The 14,348-nt window shown below is 43.5% G+C and overlaps 1 long non-coding RNA gene across 1 annotated transcript in view; it reads left to right on the plus strand.

Annotated features, from left to right (window-relative positions):
* Positions 1–14,348, plus strand: part of LOC115608445 — a 60,775-nt gene that overhangs the window by 23,569 nt on the left and 22,858 nt on the right. Inside the window, exon 3 of the long non-coding RNA XR_003991543.1 lies at positions 13,361–13,423. This is a non-coding gene — a long non-coding RNA (uncharacterized LOC115608445). The remainder of the gene's footprint in view (positions 1–13,360; positions 13,424–14,348) is intronic.

Below are 14,348 nucleotides of genomic sequence, written 5' to 3' on the forward strand. Positions count from 1 at the left end.
GGTAAGGATGGGCAGGGTGATGTGGGGACAAAGCTTGTGATACCTGGAGCTCTCGCAAATGGTCGTCATTTTTAATGGGAGCTGCTGGAGCTCGGTGGCACTAGAGCTTGTCATTTCAGAAAACTGTTGTACAGGGAATGTTATGCCCTGTTTCTGAAGGAAATGACAACAGTTTCCCCTTTGGAAAAGATTCCCCAGAGCCAAGTTGATGATTGAGCTTTGCATAAATTAAATCATATACAGACTCATTTAGAGGGGCCACTGTACCAGTGAAGGGGAGGAATAAATCCCTCAGAGACAGAAAATAGCAGAGACAGATGTGGTGTGTATGAGATGGGCAGCCCTGTACAATGCAGTACAGGCATGTGGCCTGTATGCCTATATGTACAGGCTGAGTCAGAAAGCTATCAGTCCTCATCACAGCACAGTCCTCATCATCCCTTAGAGGTCAGAGAAGCTCTTAAGGAGCTAGGCAGTGGACTAGTCTGCCAGCAACATCCTGCCAAAAATGCTATCCCACACGTGCTTGCAAGGGGCAAATAGCATTGCAAAAATATCTCCAAGGGGGGAACATCTGAGTAAGGACTTGAGAGACGAAATATGTCAAACATACAGGCTGTGTCTGAAAGAGCCCTTGGTGGCAGCACGCTGCTGCTAAAGCATGGGGCTGGGATCTGCCTGGGGCAGGGCTCTCTGCTGCCAGGACAAAGGATGCTGACACTATGTGCCATGGAGGCTTTTGATCATCCACAGTGGGAAATCACGTGCCAAAGGACCTCCATTTCTGCTTCTGCTGCATGAGACTTCCTAGGACATGCAGAAGGTAATGTGTTCCTTCCTCCTGGAGACCAGCAATGATCATGCCAGGCAGAGTCAGACCCTCAGTGCCAGGGGGACGCACACTGTCTGTCCTGAAGTATGCTTCTCACCCCAGTGCAAACTAGGAATTCTGCCTCCCTCGGTATAATACTGGGAAATTCTTGTTAGAGATAGCCCTGCAGTGTAGATTACCTAAGTATTACAGAACATGCTGTATACACATGTGGTCTATACAACATTTCCTTCCTGGCTTTATGCATTTTAGTGGGAATTTGCAAGGACTGTTCCAACAACACACGAGCAAGGCAGGCAAATGTGTCTGTGATTTCATGTAGTTTATGCAGCTGGTTTTCTATAGAGGCTCGGTGTTATTTGAGATAATATTCATAGAATCATAGAATAGTTTGGGTTGGAAGGGACCTTCAAAGGTCATTGATTGATGTTATTTTGCTTTTGAGACTGGCCAGGGTTTTGCAAAATGAAACGAAGTCTGTGTGAAATGAAGTCCCTTCTTTAGTGCCATGAAGGGCTGGAATGGTGATGAAATAAAAGACATTTATGCTTTTACTTTCTCCGCAGATCTGGAAAGCACCGTGTGCTTTTCTGAATGGAAAGCTCTTACAAAAGAAGTGCTTTTGTGGCCTAAATGTGGAAGAAAACGACCCAGCAGCCCTGCTGGCTGTTCCAGGGGCTGGTGAACTCCAAGAGGAGCTTTCCCTGAGGAAAGCTGAGCACTGGGCACTCGGGCACAGTTTGCCTCTATGGTGTTCCCCACCCTGCATCCAGTTTTCCTTATGCTCTGTTCCTTCTTCAGGCATAGGTGAGGCTCTGGGCTGTTAGAGACTCCACGTCCTGTTTCAGCATGTACCATCTCAGCCTGACTTTGCAGAGGGGTAAATTTTGTTTACATCTGATGGAGAACAAGTTTTTGCATTACTTACATATAATACTAAATACATTAGTTATATGTACAGCCAGTCTATTTCAGAGATGTCTCATTTGGCTCTAATCATCTGGGTAACTGCTCTGGGATGTGTACCTGAAGAGTCCTAGAAAATCTTTTATTGGCAAATAAGACATAACTCTAACCTTCATCAATTGGGAAAAATAGAGAAAAGAACGTAACAAATGTGTATCTTTGTGGCTTTTTTCAGCGGTTCTCTTTTAATGAACTCAGTAAAACAATTCTCAGAATCATATTTCAGGGCTTTTAACTGACCACAGACTCAGGACAAATCATTGTCTATGCTATTCAATACATTTGTACTGCATTTTCTGCACAGTATACATTTTTAGCTCTCTTTTTTTTTTTTTTTTCTTGTTGAGAGAAATATTGATTTAGCCAATGAAAGTTAATTAATTTAGGGGGGGAAATGTCATCCACAAGGGAAAGAGAGAGAATAGGAATATTTGGGCAATGCGTATAGAGTAGAAAACATTCTTTGTGTAGTTGACTGCATTGAGGTTAGAGGGAGTATAATTCCTCACTGCTCTGGAGATTAATTTCATTGCTGACTGAATATAGGTTTCCTGAATCGTTTTATACATGGGCAATGATATGGACATTGAAATGCTGCTGATCTATGTCAGGTCACAAATGCACTACAGTGTATTTGTGCATTTGGTGCCCAATCCGGTCAGTTGTGTCCTTCAGTGTGTTTCAGAGAGGATTTTAGCCAATATCTTGAGACAGAAGGAGTGGAAGAAATCTTTCCCATGCAGCTCCTTCGCAGGCTCATGACACGAAAAGTCATGACATGGTAAACTCCCAGTGGCTGATCCAGGGCGAGAGATCAGCCACTCTTCCGATCATTGCACCCCCTCAAGCCCCCTTGAATGAGTGGTCTTGCGTCCTGCGGGTTCAGACTGCTAATTTGAGGCTATTCTTTGGGGTATTGTGCCTTCTAGTGGTTCGGGGTGGAAATGATGCAGGCAGGAAGGTTGAAACGGGCTGAGAGCTGCTTCTGGCTTCACAAGTTGGATATTGAAGCCTAAGACATGGCGAGTGCAGGCAGATGGCTGAATTTAAGAAGACAATGAGGTGCTATTCATCTGAATTGTTCACAATACAAAGTACAGACAGAAATTTAGATGTTGGTATATATATGTATTATATATTTTATATAAGTGTTCTCAAATTTGATCCAGCTTTGATCTTGCAAAATAGCCTAAAGATCTCAGGTGAGGCCATCCCCCTGGTCTTTAAGGCTGTATAAACATCCATCTCCTACATGGCTCTTGGCATGCCTCTCCACTTGGGAGATGACCTCTTCATTTGCAGGCAGGAAAGCTGCAGTTCCAGGAAAACTTCAGCATGGTTCTTGTTTGTTTATATCAGTATAACTGGAGTTGGCACTGGAGTCAATATTACCTGTGCTTTGGAGGTGTGTGTGCTTCCCACTGAAGTAATTCAGGAGAAGGATATGAAGATGGGTCATGAGTTGATGAAATATCCTCTCTTGAGGCAAGTGGGTGTTGGATCCTGAGGCTCACTGGCGCAAAGGCAGTAACTGGGTCTCTGAGAGCTTTGGGCACAGCCTCCCTCTCCACAGTGGTGTGCCTGCAGTCCTTCGTACTGGGGTTGGGGTGAAGAGGGTGATCTTCTGTCACATGAATCCCCTGAGCTGCTGGCTCATGAGGCCAGTCTGCACAGCAGGCTTACTAGCAGCTGGAAGCCAGGAGGGGAGGTATCCCCCATGCCCTCCTGTGCCAAAGCCCCCATCTTGACAAGCTGCTTCCCCAAATCCCTGCATCTGAGCTCCACAGGTACCTGAGCCATAACAGAAAGTGCTGGGAAATGATATTTGTCTTTAATTCTCTGTGTGTGTTGTCTTCTCTCTTCTTAGATGAGTGTTTGTTCTGTTTTTCCTTTCTGAGGAGGGAAATTCTGTCTCCTGGAGAGATGAAACTTGATATGCTGCAATAAACAGCTGGTGGGCTCACTATAGAGTTAGACAATTTTGAAAGCTTGTCATACTGCTTGTATTTTGGAGCCCTGCTATCTATCGCATCAGGTTAGCAGAGAAGGTGCTCACCACACGCCAGGTGATCAACATTAAAATCACCACAGTGACAAGGGACACCAAAACATTTTCAGATGCGCTGTTTCCTGCCCTATTTTTAAGGTGACCTCCAAACCAAACCTAACTAGAGGAGCATATGGGTTTAATGCACAGTGCAACTGAAATGAGTGGCTCCTTAGCCATGCCCAGAGGCCCCTTAGCGCCCAGCAGTTATATGGGCAAACTCATCTTCTTCATCTCAGTTGCAGTTGTTGAATCTATTTAGTTTTGGTCCACAGTAAAGATGACAGCCTAAGGGGACTGGCTCTGGGATGTATGTCATTTTACTCTCTGAAACCAGACAAGATTTTCTTCAGTGTGATCTCTAGAGCATAGTACACAGATGGGGATAAATTTCCTCTTCCGAAAGACCAGTGTATGGTCCTCCTTTGTGACCAGAACAGTTCTTCCTACACCTATCACACTCCTGTGGAAATATTGTCACAGCTGACTAAGACATCCAGTATTTTGGACAGGGCTCAGAACAACCTGCTCTAGTGGAAGGTGTCCCCACCTGTGGCACGGGGTTGGAACTGGATGAGCTTTAAGGTCGCTCCTAACCTAAACCATTCTGTGATTTGCTTGCGTGCAGAAGGTTGGTTTTTCACCTGCACTCTCTTGACTTCAGACCAGCACTGTGAGTGCCCTGTGTTCCTCTGCCAAAGTATGGCTTAGAAGTGTAAGACAACCCTTACTGAGATTCCTTTAAAGTGCCTTTCTCCAAATGGCTCCAACTAACTTTCCTACAAACAATTACAATGAAAAGAAAACTAGCAGGAGTTTTGAAACACAAAGGCAAAGGAAAATGAAACAAACCCCATCTGCGTCTGCAAAGTAGCCTTGACTAAAGCACATACTTTCTTATGAAATGTAATTTACCAAATACTCAGATAAACAGCAATACTTAGTCTATTTTGCAACATCAAAGAATTTTCTACATTTCTTGATCTTATTTCAGCTAGTACCAACTCCTCTCATTAATTTAAACCTGAAGGGAGTACTTGCCTTCAGTATCTAGGAATAAAAGTATTTTGAAATAAATGTAGTAGATGCACTTTTCTTTCTAGTTTTGTATATATGAGGCAGCCAGTAGCATGCACCATCCTCCAGGTGTCTGACCTGGTGAATCCGTGCACCGGGTTGAACAGAGCATATGAGCAGGGTGCAGTGGACTGGGAATGTTCTTAGTAGGAACAGCAGCAGTAATGGTGCCCAGGGGTTTTCCAGCCTTTTCCTTGGGAAGATTCAACATGCCTCATGCTACAAGGCACATCCCCATTTCACAAGGGAAGGATCCAGTCTGCGGAGAGGGAATGTGGCTTGTCCCAGAGAGCCAGCAACCGAGCCCAGGCATCCTCTGCTGTTGTCAGTGAAGTTTAAATACTCAGCTACTTCCCAGGGGAGAGAGGAGAATGCACTGGGAAAAGAAATAATTTTGATGCATATTGAGAAGAATAATATTTTTCTTCTCTCTGGGTCCAGGCAGCTTGGATAACAGGGCAGAATTCAGATGCTTGTGGCCTAGAGCCTAGCTGATGTAAGTAACGGCAGCTCTCTTGACTTCAATCACAACCTTTCATGCCAGCTGAGAATTAGAGCTCTGTTTGCAGGGCTCTTTGAACAATAAACCAGCCATCTTTTCTCAGCACTGTTTCCCTCTAATGAGAAGCCATCTCCGAGGGAATGGCTGGGAAAATAAAAAACAGTCAATGTATAGAATCATAGAATCATTTAGGTTGGAAAAGACCTTTAAGATCATTAAGTCCAACCATTAACACAGCACTGCCAAGTCCACCTCTAAACCATGTCCCCCAGTGCCATGTTTACATGTCTTTTAAATACCTACAGGGATGGTGACTCCACTAGTTTCCCTGGGCAGCCTGTTCCAATGCTTGACACCCCTTTCAGTGGAGAATTTTTTCCTAATATCCTCTCTAAATCTCCCCTCGTGCAACTTGAGGCTGTTTCCTCTTGTTCTGTTGGTTTTTTACCTGGGAGAAGAGACCGATCCCCACCTCACTACAACCTCCTTTCAGGTAGTTGAAAAGAACAATATGGTCTTCCCTGAGTCTTCTTTTCTCCAGGCTCAACAACCCCAGTTCCCTCAGCCGAGGTGACAGGAGGGGAGGCTGTTTTGCCATCAGTGCGGAGGAGCTGCTCTGTCCTCAGGGGTGGCTGTGTGGGGAATGGGGTTTCTCTAAGGCAAGACAGGTTTCTCTAAGGCAAGGCAAGGCAGACCCCTTTTTGCCATGCTGGAAAGGGAGGTACAGCCAAAGCCTTTCTGCACGTGGTTCTTGTGATATGGATGAGTTGAGCTTAGATGTAGATACCTTCATGGCAGTATCAAAATGCAACTACGATACTTCCAAAGTGGAGGGTGGGAGGCTGTTTTGCCATCAGTGCGGAGGAGCTGCTCTGTCCTCAGGGATGGCTGTGCGGGGAATGGGGTTTCTCTAAGGCAAGACATGGCAGACCCCTTTTTGCCATGCTGGAAAGGGAGGTACAGCCAAAGCCTTTCTGCACGTGGTTCTTGTGATATGGATGAGTTGAGCTTAGATGTAGATACCTTCATGGCAGTATCAAAATGCAGCTACGATACTTCCAAAGTGGAGGGTGGGAGGCTGTTTTGCCATCAGTGCGGAGGAGCTGCTCTGTCCTCAGGGATGGCTGTGTGGGGAATGGGGTTTCTCTAAGGCAAGACATGGCAGACCCCTTTTTGCCATGCTGGAAAGGGAGGTACAGCCAAAGCCTTTCTGCACGTGGTTCTTGTGATATGGATGAGTTGAGCTTAGATGTAGATACCTTCATGGCAGTATCAAAATGCAACTACGATACTTCCAAAGTGGAGGGTGGAAGTTACTTACAAAAGCTTTTTTCAAGGGCTAGGGGCTCTGCACCTATTATCCCCTGAGCTTCCTCAGCTGGCAGAAGCAAAAAGGACAGTCTCATTTGTTCGACAACAGGCTGTGAATGGAATGAACTCAGGAGAGACACTTTGCTAAGGCAGCAAAGTCCTCCAATGTTACAGGCAACATGCCAAGTTCAGTAGAGCAATTGCGTTCACAAAGGCTACTAGGGAACAAAGATAAATGATCACTTAGTGTACCAACAGTGCTTATTTTCTCTCTTTCCCTCTCTTTCCCATGAAGTGTAAAGAAATGCACTCATTTTGTGTGGTTCTGCTACTTGTTTTGGTTTCTGCACGGAAATCTGACGGTGTAAGAGTATTCCTTCTACTTCTCATCCTGCTGCCAGGGTGGTTGTCGACTTCAAAAACATCTGGGTAGAAGTAAATTGAATCCTTTCTCTGTAATTAAAAATGAGTCAGGGTTTAGGAAGGCTATGGCTCTGTAATGTGCTCACTGTTGTGCTACCCTGAGTTTTGCAAAAGTATTGATATTAGTTGGGAAACATTAAAAAATAGAAAGACTAGTGCTTGCATCAGTTGTTTCTTCTGACAAATACATACCTTCTAAAGGGGTGTCTATGGCAGTTTGAAATTGCTGTGTCAAACACCAGATTGTTGTTCTGGCTTCTTCCATTAGTTCAAAGAGTCCTTCAGTGCCTCAGGTTTTCTTCCCATACCGTGGTTTTTCGCATCCCTGGATCAGTTGTGAAATTAAAGGGAGTCTCCTCTCTGGCACTGGGTGAAGGCGCAGCACTAGAGAGTCCCTCTTCCCTGTGCTGGTGCTGTGGAATGACAAAATATCTCTGAATCGGTCCGAATGTATCTGGCATTTATTAAAAATTCCAGTTGGATCCTTTGGGTGAACAACCCCACTTCTTCCCTGTAGCAAAGTGAATCCTCTTTTTAAGAGAAGGGTTAACAATTCACTCCTTTGACCTAATTCACTTTTGCTCAAGTCCTTTTCTAGCACAAGAAAGGATTTATTACTTTCTGTTATCGAGCCTGTCCCAGCCTACATGTTCCCACATGGAAGCAGTAGGCTCTGTATGGATTTGTGAGTGTTAATTAGGACTGGCAGAAATGATTTTAATTTCTCAGCTTTTGTTGGTTTAGACTGGTGAGTTTTGGTTCTGACCCCTGGCAACGAAAGACCGTGAAGATTTCAAAGGACAGTAGTTGGGTGTTTGATGCTTCATTTCAGCCCTCCTTTGCAAACACCATCAGAGATGCTGACAAGCTGGAGTGAGTCCAGTGGAGGACCGTGAAGGTGTTTGGAGGCTGGAGCACACAAGCCAAGGAAGTGGGGAACAGGCTGGTTCAGCCTGGAGGAGAGGCAGCTTTGGGTATGGGGAGAGCTAACTGCAGACTGTCACTACCAAAGGGGGATTGTTATAGGGGTGGAAGTGTTAGAGCCTGCCCAGGGGTGTGCAGCAACGGGACAAGAGGCAGCAGGCACAGGTTACAACAAGAGCAATTCTTGCTGGGTAGAAGAAAAAACTGTTGACAACAGGGGCTGTTACCAAGGAGCAGGTAGTCCTGTGTGTTGGGCCTGGTTGGCAGTTTGGTGCAATTTCCATTGTTGCAGGTTTTGAGAATTTGACTGGAAAAGGTGCTGAGCAATTGGATCCAGGTTTGAAGTTAGCCCTGCTCTGAGCAGGGGATGGATTAGAGACCTCCAAAGGCCCCTTCCTACTTGGACTACTCCATGATTGCATGCAGTGTATGCATTGCACACATTACAATTATGTGTGCTTGTCAAAGGAGAATAAAATCTTAAAACAGTATTATCATTCCTATTGAATTCACTTGTTGTATAAATATTTATAAACATTCAGTTTCCACTGTGCAGTATTGTATTTTCCTGAAGATCTCTGGTTAGAAACAACAGCATTAAGAGCTTCCCTGTCCCTGCTTAACATGGCACTCTTGGCTCGATAGCGAAACCTGCCCATTGAGTGGCCATCTGTATTTGTTCTGTCCTCCTGAAGTGCTAATCCTGTTTATCCTGTCACCATAACTGCACTGAGTCTGTTTATTTGCTGATTAGCTCAAGGCTTGATTATTCCCTTTAAGCACTGAGAAAACATGCTGAAAACAAGGTGTACACATGACAAAATTCAAATAAACAGAATTATCAAGGAAATACAAGAGAAAGTCCAGAACACAGCACTGAAGATGCAGAGATGTCTGGTCAAACTCATTAGTCTTAGATGGAAATCAAGAGGAGATTTAGGTGAGTAATGTGGAAAAACTGGGAAACATGTAGGGGCCTGTGATAAGGGATTTAGCTTTTTCATCTTACGACAACTGATCAAACACCACTTACTTCAGTGGAGCTGCACTGATTTATTCCAGCTTGTGGCCTTGTGGTTTGTAAAATCAGCTGCAAATACGCAATGGGGATGGTTTGGATTTCTTCAGAAAACATGAGACCTTTTAAATAATACAATATGTTGCTGGAGGAGGAGGACCAGTTGCAGGAGAACCAAAGGGCTTCACACAGTCTCATACAGTACAGCTCATAACAATGGCACCCTGTGATTTTAGGCTGACCTCATGAGTAAAACAGCCCATAGTATTTTGTCCCGTGCTTATTCCTGTGTTAAGCTGATAATCTTTTTTGAGTTGCCACAGAGCTTTTAAAACACACGTGTCCTGCCTAGTTTTAAAGGTAGCAGGTGCTTATATCAAGTCCCTAGGCTAACTGTTTCTGTGGTTAATTACTCCTCATTCTTAAAAGAAAGCAATGCTTAATGTGGCCTGAATTTATGTAGCCTTGTCTCCTGGATCTTTTTATGTCTTTGTGTGCTGGGTTAAAGAATTGCTGGTAACCAAAATGTTCTCCCTGGGAGTTTGGTTAGAGACCGCAAGATTTGCTTATGCTTTTAGGTTTCAGTTGTGGCTTTCTTGCTAAAGTTTGTGTTTCCCAAGACAAGAGGCTAAACAGCTTTAAAATAGACTATCAGCCCATATTTATCTGGCTAGCTTCCCTCTGAACCCTTGTTCCTGTTGGCTTCAGCCATCTCTGTTCCTGCAGAAGTGTTTAGTTAATGACAGTGACAAACATGGTTGTAGAAGGAGTTTAGACACATTGCATCCAAGAACATCTTTAAAGAAGGATATCAGGGTCTACTCCAAGCAGGGTTATCTGTAAGAGGATCTAAGATTTCATTTGCCTGTTATTGCTGATTTAGTTACAAATAACACATAAAATCAGTTTATGAGAATACATACAGACACTGTGCAGTAGTAACGAATTCCTGTCATTAGCGTGATGAAAATAGCAATTGTGTTAATGAATATGGAAACACATTTATGTAATGTGGACTTCTGGTATCAGATGGCTGAACTTTTTAGAAGTAAGTATTAGACATGTGTTATCTGCCCAACACACTCTCTTCTATTTTCCACTTATCTGGTTTCTTTGGGAAGTTTATGACATTAAATGATTGGAATAGCTTCAGTTTGTCCTATAAAGCAAAGCTGAATCTTACAGGTGTTCTGCTTTGCCACAAACCTGTCCAAGGGTATTAGTGCATCTTGCCTACTACACTCGTATTGTCTGTTAATGCTATTAACAAACTTCGAAGGATGGTCCCTGTATATGGTACCATTTGGAGTTAGCACTCAAGTCTGTTCCTATTCAGATATTCTTATTTACTGAGTTTTATGTCTGGATCCATAGAGAGAAGGCTTGAGCTTGTCTTTGTGGAGACTTACCTTCCAGATGATTTCCAAAGTAGCATTTTAAAAGTGCTTTTCTCCACTTCTGTGATTTTAAAATGGCTAGATACATTAAAAATTGGGCACGCAAAAATATATTGCCTTCCAAATTCATCTCTTAGGAAACAGAGCTTTGTGCTGGATATGGCAGGGTCAGACAAATTTTAGATCATACACAATTGCTCAGCTGATTCCCCAGCATGTTCCCTGCACAGACCTAGAGTCCAGGAGCATAGCAAAATTGCTATGAGTAAGAGGCAGAGACAGGGAATGAATGAAGATTTGCTCCTGTCCCCTTTTGTGCTGCATGCTGCCTCCTGAAGATACTGATTTACCATGAGCATAAACTAGTGTTGCAAGAGCCAAATAGAGGAAGGGGGTTATTTTGCACTCTGGAGCTCACTGGACTTTATGTGGGCCATCACTTGTTTGTAGAAGAGCAGCTGATAAATACCACAATGCATTTTTAGCAACATGGCACATTGTTCTTCTCCTGTCATGGGTATGAGGCAGGAGAATGCCGATCTGCTCTCTGCACAGCAGTAACTCCCCCAGTGACTGTTAGAAGTAATTAAAACGGCTTCTCCACAATGAAAACCACATTGTAATACCTAATTAGGGGAACTTTTGAGACCAAAAAATCTCATGCCTGATGCTACCCATCTCCCTCTGACAGAGGTGGTACTGTGGGACAGGCTTTGCAGCTTTTTGACTTGCACACAGCCCAGCCTCGCTGGCAGATCGGCAGCGGGCTGCCTGCCTGCACTACACAGCTGCCTCTGCCGCTTAAAAATGCAGCACTGCTGGAACTTCAAGTGCTAATTGCTGACACAACCTGAATTATGGAGTCCTATCCAGAGAACTTCTACTGTTGCACGGGGAATTATTTACAGTAGAGAAGTATGTGAATACTGAATTCTCTGAGTGATTTCTGGGTGGATTTCACATTTAACTTACAATAACTACCTTGATAAAAGCCCTGAGAGGATAATTCCATCTTGTAGCTTTTTCATGATTGCTATTGTATGGGTTATCGATCTTACACTTTTCATTTAGATATTCTAAATAGGTTTTTTCTTCCATTAATAATAAGAAAAATTCCCCTTTTTTTACATGCTTTTCAGAATTAAAATTAATATTAACAGTATTTGGCTATCTGGTTGTGAAGGGAATTTCAATGATGTAAGAAAGTTAATTTCATTTTTACAAGTCACTCAAAGGAGAATTAGTGGGATGGGTCTTGTCTCTGGCAGATACATGAGTGGTCTGTAATGATAAAATTCTTTTCTTTTTGCAGAAAAAAAGTTCTGGAAACTCCAACAAGCTTCTCCTTGCCTTAAAATTAATGTCCTTATTCTGTTAAACTCTAACATTTGGGCTGCTAAGGTAACCACAGTTCTCTTTAGAGACCTGAGATTAGTGGTGATGAAAGGGATAAGCATCCCAGCAGAAATGAGTGCAGCAGTTTGCAATGCAGGACAGCAACAGGTCTGTTCCTGGGGCTTTCTAGACTGACTGGGCAGCTTATTTTGCTGGTCATGTCGTCTTTGTGTCCCTGTCCTCAGTGCTCTGAAGAGGTGATCAGCTTCCTGTGACATGACTGGCATGGTCTGAACTAAAACAACAGTTAGGAAATATGGCAAACTATGGATTTTGGATTTCTGTCATGAAACAACTGACTCCACCCCCCTGCTCTTTGCCTGGATTCTTCTTTCAGCTCCCATGTGGAAGCTACAATTCTTCTGTCTTTTGGAACCTTGTCTGGTCCCAAACTGCTGCACAAACCTGCTGGCCTTTTCCCTTCAACACTAACCCTACAGCAGACCCAAATGGGCTTACAGATATAACACAGGTGAACCATTTCTAGAGGCAAACTTTAGCCTAAAAAGGCTAATCTCATTAGGTGCCCTGTATGGTCTGTGGAGAGAAACTCTCCCCAAGGAGCCCAGTGGGCAATGTGGTGTGGGGTTAATAGTTACTGTGTTAGTCCAGTGCAAGAGCCTCTCTTGTCCCTTCTGAACACCCCTCTGAAAGGCCTTACCCCATCCGTCACAGAAGTAGAAAACAGAGTTTCTGCCATAGCTGAAGACTGTTATTGGGTCCTATCTCAGTTTTCCCCTTTTAGGGTAAGCTATTCAAATTCTTGCAGTGCTTTCCACACAGAGTTTGGTTTTTGGATCTCTGATCCTGTTCCCTCCTCCCTGCTGAAGAGAGCAGGAAGATTGTTTCATGTACCTCACAGTCAAAATAAGGCCTCCGTCCTGTTTAAGAGCATTCTGGTGGTTGGGGCTAGAGCTTTCATTTGTTAAATCGTTTTCAATTCCAGGTCTGTTCTCCGATGGATGTGTTGCTCTTCCCTGGTTGGCATCATCTGCAGACTTAATAAGCATGCTCTCTGTTTTATCATCCAGATTATTAGTGGAAGTATTGAATAGTCCTAGACCCAGGGTAGCTCCCTGTGGAACACCTGGGTCCATACTGCTATTTTAATGCTGAAACATTGATACCTGCTTTCCAAGTACTGCTTTCAACCATCTTTGCATTCTCTATGCAATGTGAAATCCCCATGCTTCTTAATTCAGCTGTGAGACTGCTATAAAAAACAATGTCTAAAGTCAGGATATGTGACATCTGCTCCTGTTCTTATACCTACAAAACCTATCACCCTCTCACAGGAACAAATTATTTTAGTTTGACACAATTTGTTCTTAAGAAATCCATGGTGGCTGCTGCTCAAGCCCCACTTTCTGCTAGGTGCATATATTCAGTGTGTTCAGCGATTTGTTCCAATTTGTTTTTTCCTTTCCCAGGATTTCATATTGCTTTTATTTCTTCTTTTTCCTTTCAGAGAAGGAGACAACCAAGAGCTGTGGATCTGGAGAAGCTGACACTGATAACGCCCGTCCCACATGTGAGTACTGTTTGAGATAGGGGGAGGGATGGTTTTGTGTGAGGACCCGAGGCAGAAGCTCTCTCCTTGAGTCTGCCACATTTCCAGGGTGACAAATTTCAGTGACCTAAGGCTCTTTGCAGCAGGTTTGCAGGTAGGCCTTCCTTGCTCACACAATTCTCACTAGCTTTTGGGTTGTGTTTATTTTGCACACACACTGTTAGTCAAGGACTACTAGTAGCTCAGAACTGACCCTGATTTTCAAGTGCGATTTAGTTTCAGGTATGAACTTTACAGGCAGTTACAAAATGAAAGCTATCTGTTACAGAAAATGGTGGTGTTTTCTCTCTTTTCCTCAATTCCCTCCTCTGTAAATAAGGTCAGGAATGTTATGAAGCTAACATCATTAATGGTTGCAAAGTGTTTTGAGATCCCTGAATGGAAGGGCTTATATAAGCGGAAAAGTCTTATTAGGATAATTATAATTGCCAACTGTACTGGCACAATATAGATCACTTAATGAGTTATTTGGCTTTTCCTTTCTCTTTCCGCCTCAGCTCCCCAAAGCAACATAAACAGACTGATTTTAATTGGCAACTTTCATTTCTAGCAAATGGACTTTCACTGAAGTTCAAGCTCAGCAGCAGCATTTAGAAAATGCAAGTTGGTTTCAGATCAAGTGGAATTTGCAGGGCCATGGTAAAGAGGAAAGTTTCTATGCTCTTTGAGTTAGAGAAGCACACACTGAACCTGCCTTTTGAATTATGAGCACTTTTCTCTCCATTACCTTGCAGTGTGTTCACTGCAAGAGCTGTGCTCAGCTGTTGACAGATGCTTGTGACTAGTATGATGAAGGTGAATTGATGACTTAGGCTGGCAACTAACATGATATAGCTAATGGTCTCTGCAGAAGGAAAGAAATCCCCTTTGTAGTTTGATCTCCCAC

The sequence above is a fragment of the Strigops habroptila genome, chromosome 5 (assembly GCF_004027225.2).
Source record: "Strigops habroptila isolate Jane chromosome 5, bStrHab1.2.pri, whole genome shotgun sequence".
In the NCBI taxonomy this organism is placed as follows: domain Eukaryota; kingdom Metazoa; phylum Chordata; class Aves; order Psittaciformes; family Psittacidae; genus Strigops; species Strigops habroptila.